Source organism: Plutella xylostella, chromosome 16 (assembly GCF_932276165.1).
Source record: "Plutella xylostella chromosome 16, ilPluXylo3.1, whole genome shotgun sequence".
Taxonomy (NCBI): domain Eukaryota; kingdom Metazoa; phylum Arthropoda; class Insecta; order Lepidoptera; family Plutellidae; genus Plutella; species Plutella xylostella.
Window position 1 is genome coordinate 9255722 of NC_063996.1, and position 8538 is coordinate 9264259.

Below are 8538 nucleotides of genomic sequence, written 5' to 3' on the forward strand. Positions count from 1 at the left end.
AATGTTCCCAGCTCTACGCAGTTGCTGACACCCGTCCGCTAGTTGCCAACTCTAACTTGCCCATTAAAAGTACGGGTCAGCCCCTTAACTTGCAAACGATATTTAATATGCATTGAGGGACACTTTAGTGTTTAGGGCACCTTCGTGTTTATTTAATGTGCTATTAATCATATTATATCTTAAAGGTAAGCTATGTTTGCTTTTAAACCCGAAACTCGAGAGAAAAAATGTAATATCTGCTCGGGGTGGGAATCGAACCTCATAACGACACACAACTCCTTCCAGCGGTAATAATACGAAGCTCGCTATAGTCAAAGCCAATGTGAAATCCTACATCTACAAAGTCAAATGCTTTTATACATTATAAACATTTCTGATCAATGACATTTTTTTACAAAGTACTCTCCGTTCGTTAAAGGGCTCTTGTCTTTGGAGAAGAACTGAAGCAAGAAACTCCTGAGGAGGATAGGATATGAGGAGGTCCTATTCAAAATAGGACTTAAAACTAGTTGGTATACAATATAATCTTAGCTACATTACATGAACTTGTAGTACTGTAGTAGTAGCCCTAGTTAGTGTTTGTGCTGAGTCAGCGTGTTGACAACAACACCCACACGCAGCGAGCGTGAATACAGCGGTCAGCGGACCACAAGACGACCGCCACCACGAGTAGTGTACATGTGGACTCAGCGACACTGAAGCGACTTCGCAGTACATCGACGTGGAACATGACAGTTGAAAGAGGAACCAGTATACCGAGGAGCAATGTATAAGGTATGAAGTTACTATTGGTTTGTTAACGCTACCTGCGCTAATCTGTTGGATAAGAACCACAGAGCATGCCATCTGGTAGAGTGTACTCTACATTTTGATTATTGATATGTAATGTGATGATGATAACATTGATAAGACATTTTAAATTTTTTAACTAAGTAGGTAGGTACTTTTATTTTATAAAATCAATTTTTGTGAGTAAAATTGGCATTCACAGTTTTTTTTGTATTTTGATGTTAAGGGCCCGTACAGGGTGACGTGCCCCGCCAAATTTGGGTTTTCAATGCTCTTCACACAGCACACGCAGTGACACGCACACATGTAAGTTTGCACAGTGGGTCATAAACTTTTACTCGCCAACTTTATTGACAATTATTTTCAAGTAGTGATTTGAGGGTAAGTATAATTTTTAATTACACTGGTAAGCACCAGGAAAGAGTAGAAATTAATAGGGGTGCCACTTTTCTCCATACTCGGAACCCGATTAGCTTTCTAAACAAATGTAGTATTTACTTACTTGTAGAAAGGTAACTACAGGTATTAAAGTGTAGATACTAAGGGTATACTAAGCCGAAAGGGGATGACTCAACTCAAGGGGTCATTCTGAACAACTTTTGTTCTCGAGTTTTGAAAATTCGCGAAAAAAAATATTTGTTTTCCATGGTAAAAAGTCACGTGTCATCAAAGTTTCTATGAAAAAGGTTTTTTTTTGTTCATTTTTAAAACTCGTAGAAAAAAAGTTCAGAATGACCCCCTGTCTCACTTGTTTTTACCCGACTGCCGAAGGAGAAGGGTAATATTTTTCGATTGTATGTTTGTATGTTTGTAAGTATATTTTTTGGTAGCAGAATAATATTTTTTCTTATTTTTAGGGTTTCGTACCTCAAAAGGAAAAAAAGCAACCGTTATAAGATCTCTTTGTTGTCCGTCTGTCTGACTGACTGTCTGTCACCGGCCTTTTTCTCAGAAACGGGTAAAGATATCAAGCTGATATTTCGCATAGATATGGGGAGTAACCCCAAAAAAATATTGGGGTACTCCCTCTCCCCCTCCCATAAAAGTAAATTGGAGCTGATATTTTTTCCGGTTATTTTGATGGTGTAGGTAGGGTATCGTTGAATTGGTCTTTTAATATAATAGGTATAAAAAAAGGTTAAAATATAATTATTTTGCTTTTACCCTTAAATTTGGGGACCACACCATAGAAAAATCCTAATTAAAAAATGATTTCAATAGATGGCGTGTTTTTATGTTGGGTAACTCAGAATAAGAAGTGATGATATCTCAGAATAATAATGGTTAATGGTGCTATTCCGCTGAGCACAGAAACCGGTGGGACACAAGTGAAAAGTGGCGGTTCCTCTCATCTCGCATAATCTTTATTGACCAAAACTCATTTCGCATAACTCGTATGGTCTTAACTTTTTTGGCCGAACCATCACTTTGCCAAGAATTATGTGGCATAAGGCTCGTTTCGTCTAAAACTCTTTAGGCACAATCTTTAAACACCTAAGTTTCGTTTGCTCAAATGTATGTTCGTCTATACCTATGTATAATCTTGTTTCTCCTAATGTTATCTTAATAAATAATATATTAAGTATGTAGTAAATGTACAAATTGTGGTATTTTTTCTCATACATCCCGAAAATCACGATATTGAATGATTAAAAAATCGAAAGTTAACGAGCAATACAACATACATTTATAATACACATACAATAATTATTACAAACCCCATGAGATCGAAACCTAAAGATAGGTGCGACGACGAGCAAAGCGAGGAGGAGCGTGTTAGGTGCACATGTTCATCAAAACCAAAGCGGAGCGCAGCGAAGCGGAGCGGAGCGTTTTCTAAACAGCGGAAACAATACAAGGCACCAGATTGCGCTATAGAGAGACGCTCCGTCAAAGTTAAAGCCAAACAAATATTATTACTTTGTATAAACCTATTATTAGGCTATTCAAGATTTGGCCATACCATTATTAGGCTAAACAAGATAATGCGAAATAACTTTTTACTAATCGAGATTTATGCCATACGATTTTCGGCGAAACGAGACTTTGACCAAACGTTACTATGCAATACGAGATTAGGCAAATAAATCTTGGGCCAAAAAAGGTAGAACCGAAAAGTGGTAATGAAAATGCACTAGGGTAGACCCTGCTCCTAGAACAGGGCATGAGTTTGTGATTTGTGTGCGAGGATGGAAACTTTGAATATTTTCTTGATTTTTTTATTATTGATGCAATAACATATAGTATTTTTTCTGAGTTACCAACCGAAGTCACCCCGTGACAGGGTGACTAGATAGGTACTTCTGCAAATTACGCCATCTATCGTTGGTTTTTTTAGTAACTACTGTCTATAGAAGAAATTCCGTCATTATCAATTTTACGTTACGAATGAATTTAGTAAACCCAGTAAACCTAACTAATCCAGAGGAAACCTAAAATATCTTTTTGTCTTTCTGAAAAACATACTTAATAGCCCAAACTCGATGGTTTTAGCTATTAACATCTTTGAAATAAAATTCAGTCACCACCTTGTTACTGCCCTCATCAGATCCTCACGAGACCATACCTCAACCAGTACCATGAGACTGTGTTTTTGATGAATCCTAACCTAATGTTCCTACGTATTGTCATCACTTAGATCCATTCGCTATATTCCTGCTCCTCATCGGACCTTTACGAGACTGTAATGTCACGCGAGAACATTGCCCACTATCTAATTTAATTTAATGTATTGAATATAGTGTAAGAATTATGCTTCCTCAATTTCAAATCAAATTATGTTGGTGTCATAAAAGTTGAAAAAGTGCAATGACAACCAATGTGCAGTGATTTTGTATCTGTACACGAAAAGATCGCGAGCTGTCAGTGCTGCCTAAACCGACGTGACCCTTCTTTGGAGGCCTGCGGCCGACTGAGTCAAAAGTCGCTTGTGTTTATGATTTTATAACACAGAAAGCCGCCATAGATATTTGTATGAAGATTTGAGGGAAAAAAATTGCCCAAGTTTGTTATTAATTTACACAAAATAGGTGTGTGTTTATTTTAAAACAAGGTATTTATCGCCTAGTCCAAGCATTTATCTTTATAATTTGATAAGAATCATATGAAAATTCTTGATAATTACGACACAGTTGTTACAATACGGGAGTGTGATTTACTGGTTTTCTGAAATTAATTTACAGTTATCCATAAGCATTTACTTAAATTCGAATGATTCAGCACCTAGCTAGACTCTTCGGCTACCTGTGTGATTTTTTTCAAGGCTGTAGAGCATCATTTACTATATAATTCTATGACAATGCCAACCCTCGATTCCCTATTGCAGACCCTTAACTTATCTAGATTCTCGGAGGTATAAAAATTTACGGAGAGAACTTTTTGGTTTGACAAGTTTGAAATTAATTTTGTTTACGCGCACATTCTCTCATCGAAGTTGGCGAGGACCAATCACGTGCTTCCCGGAACATTTTGATAAACTTTCTCCAATAAATTAAATATTATGAAAGTACTTAAAGAAATAAGCGATGTAGACGCCACTCATTGCAACAAAATCTGTCTATGTCTAACCATTTCCTAAGTCCCCACACACAAGCTCCCAGCTCTAATGAAGGTGCCACTGAAACTGTACTGAAGGGACAATCTGGAGATAAGCCTCCGTGTGCCGGCAATTTACTCTGATCCACCATCCGGCCAACTGTTGGACCAATGTTGGCCACTCATTACCACCTGACAAGAGATAAAAGTAGTCATGCTTGCTTACAAGAAATAGGTAGGAATAACATGTTTTTTACGCTCATTCTGTGTTTGTCAAGTAAGTATTTATTTATTGTGTGAGTAAACAAAATGTTTACCTACGAACGTGATCTCATCTTGGTTTACATAACCTGCTCTTAAGAATCGAGTCTAAAAAATAATAAGTTTTGTCTCGTAGTCTCGACACGGCAACCACAAATGAGGCCAGTTTAGGTACTTACTGGCTATCTTATTATTATCTGTTAAAACTGAACCATTATAAACAAACATACAATGTACCTACTCACCGATCTCTCACGAAGTGTGCAGTAACAAACAGAGGCATATTCTATAGAAATATTTTAACTTAATTACAATGTGGTTACTCTCATAGAATGTTGAGTCAGCACTCATCACCATCACATCTAACTGATTTCCTTACATTTCGCATATCTTATTTCATTCACCTAAGGTCTACTTTCATTTGGCAGCCTTTGTCTCCACGTCACATTTCAGTATTTTTTTTTTTTTTTGGAAGGACTTTTATTTACATAATTTATATAATTACACAATATAAATCCGCCAAACTATAGACACATAGTTTGTTGGCGGAGAGAGCTCTCTTAAACATAAACATTAAATATCTACATTACCTGCTATATCTACCCATGTTAGTGACTCGACTTTATGGTGATAAATTCGCGACACTACATATAATATATAGTTACTTTAATTTAGTTAAGCTATGCAACATATTAATGACTACATTATATCTAAACAGTTCAAATTCATAATATACCTACATCATTCAGTTCTTTCTTAAACAAATCCAACATAATAGTTTTTAATTTTTGCTTTATGACAAATTTACTTAACTTTTTGGTTTCTTTTATCAATGGTATACTGTTAAATATTTTAGGCACTAAGTATTTTCGAATTCTTTGACCATAGTAGTTCTTATGTTTTGGTTGATAAAGTTTACCTTTTTGTCGGGAAAAATAATTTTGTACAACAAGTGTTTTATAATCATTACAATAATATTGTTCAATAGCTATACAGTAATTTACTTTGCTATGTACTGGTAATATTTTACAAAGAAGAAAGAGTTTTTCATATTCATTATTACAATTATTTTTAGTTCTTTTGTCTACTAAGTATTTTAACAGTCTAATTTGTAGTTCTTTAATTTGATCGAGATAGGTTTTAAATGTTCGGCCGTATGTACTTAATCCATAGTTCAGCAATGAGTCAGCAAGAGCGTAATAAACACTATATAAGGTGCTTCTATTTAATATTTTACTTAAGTGATAAAATTTACCCAATATTGTTCGGAGCCTGTTACAAACATCGTTAACATGTGATTTCCAGCTCATGTGGCTATCGATATATACACCTAGGTCTACAAAATCAATTTTATTGCATTTACAGGTGAGTTTACCGTTATGCAAGCATTCATAAGTATGACCTAGAATGTTTATATCCGATTTATCAATATTTCTGGCTATTTTGTTGTATGAAACCTCACGTGGGTAGAATGTCCACGTCTGTGCGTAATTCCTTATAATCGTCAGTAATTAGCCGCGACAATTGGTCGTCAGGCGGCGGCGGCGGCGGCGGCGGCGGCGGTTAGCCGATAATTGACTGTACGACTCCGTTGATTTGTCATTGTAGTAAATTGTCCTCAATACGAAATCAAGCATTATAGGTATTGCGGTTCGCTTTGGTTTGGCATACATAATGGTTGGGGTCGGGGGCCTTGTCCACCAGAGCTGGTCAAGACATGTGTCATGACAGCCATGCAATATACATGACATTCTGGTAGGTTTGGAGGATGAACACCAGCACAACAACGGAAGACGACACACACTCACAAAAGTGAAAGAATAACGACTTCAAAGTCAATGACCGTTACAATAATCCACCAAAACGTAAACAGACTAGGTAGAAAGACCTTCAAACTTGAATGTGAACTTCAACTCCAGCCCTTATTGCAGGATGGTGCTGATATCCTGTGCCTAACTGAACACTGGCTTGAAACCTACCAACTACGTCAAGTGAACATACTTAACTTGAAGCTATGCGCCCAGTACTGCCGACCGTCCAGGGAAGGAGGGGGAGCATGCATCTACTCCAGGCCTTCACTGCTTACAATCGAGCGAAAGGAGGTCGCTGAACTCTCCGTTGAAATGCATTTTGAAGTCTGCGCGGCTGAATGTGTCGGTTTGGACCTGATAGTGGTATGCATCTACCGCCAACCTAAAGGTGACTTATCATTATTTTATTCTAAATTAAACGAATTGTTTTCACTTAACACTATTCAAAACTATAAAGTCATAATTATGGGTGACATAAACATTAATCTTCTAGTAAAATCAACTCATTCTAAGTGTTTAATTGATATTGTAAAATCATCAGGTTTTATCTCTGTGATTAACTTTCCAACAAGAATCACTGAAACTTCTAAAACATGTATCGATCACGCTTACACTAACGTACTAAAGTCTGATATTTTATTAAATCAAAGTATAAACTTGAACATTTCTGACCATTTAGGTGTAATACTAATTTTAAACTTATATAATAACTGTAAAAAGAACAACCCTACGTCCCAAACGCGTCTATTTTCAGAATGCAAGATAAACGCTTTCACAAATGCCTTATGCATGTATGACTGGGATTCATTGATGAAAAAATATCTTTGTCCTGGTGAACAACTCAACTCTGTAATTAATATAACTAAACACATGTATGATGTACATTTTCCAATTAGAATTTATCCGTCAAAGAGTTCCTCTAGTGCATGGGTGAGCGACCGCGCCAGATCCTTACGTAAACAAATATCTTCAAAAAAACATGAATTATTAAAGCCGAATTGTAACATACAAACTAACGTTCAATTACTTGATCTTGAAATTAAATATAACTCCGAGTTATACAATTCCCGAAAACAATTTCTAAACAACTCGATAACAAAATATGACGGCAGCAACATGTGTAAGAAAGTATGGCAAGTGATCTCATCCGAGACCTGCCGCACGGGAAACAACAATGCACTAAACGTACTTGTTAGCAAAACCTCGGTAGATACTGTAGACGAAGGCGCGCGCGACGCCGCGGCTGCCACCGCCGCCGCCTTAAACCGATTCTACATAGAAGCAAATAATAACTCTGCTAAGCCGGAAATAAATAAGGGAATCACATTTTTAAATACCTACTTACCAGACCAAATACCAACAATTTCATTTAAATGTTTTACTTTACTTGATGTATTGAAAGTAGTCAAAAACATCAAACGTAAAAAATCAAAAGACATATATGACATGTCTACTCTGGTACTTGACTATTTACCCCCTGTATTAATATCACTACTATGTCATCTATTTAACGAGTGTGTACAGTGCGGTATTTACGACGAAGCTCTGAAAATAATAAAGGTTCAACCTGTCTATAAAGGGAAGGGCGACATGCATATCCTTAAAAACTTTAGACCAATATCACAAATCCCAATAATATCTAAGATATTTGAGAATCTAATCAGCCAACAACTCATGTTATTCTTCAACACAAATAATCTCCTAAACAAGCAGCAATACGCATACCAAGCCGGGCGATCCACTGTGCACGCTGCTCGCGATGTCTTAACCAAACTAATGAGTCACCTGGACGCCGGCCGACAAGTCGCCGCCATATTCTGCGACTTATCCCGCGCCTTCGAACTTGTCGACCATTCACTAATCCTAAACAAACTCAAACTGTACGGTGTTAATGGTTATTTTCTGGAAACCATTGCATCCTTTTTACACGAGCGTCAACAGAGCACACGCGTTAATAATGCACAATCAAACTTAGAAACCATAGGCCCCTGCGCTGTCCCCCAAGGATCGGTAATGGGCAATAACCTGTTTCTAATCTTAATCAATGACCTAACTACAGCGTCTGAAAACGTAGATTATGTTCTTTTTGCCGACGACGGTTGTGTAATTGTTAACGCCGAAAGTTACGAACAACTTAAATCTA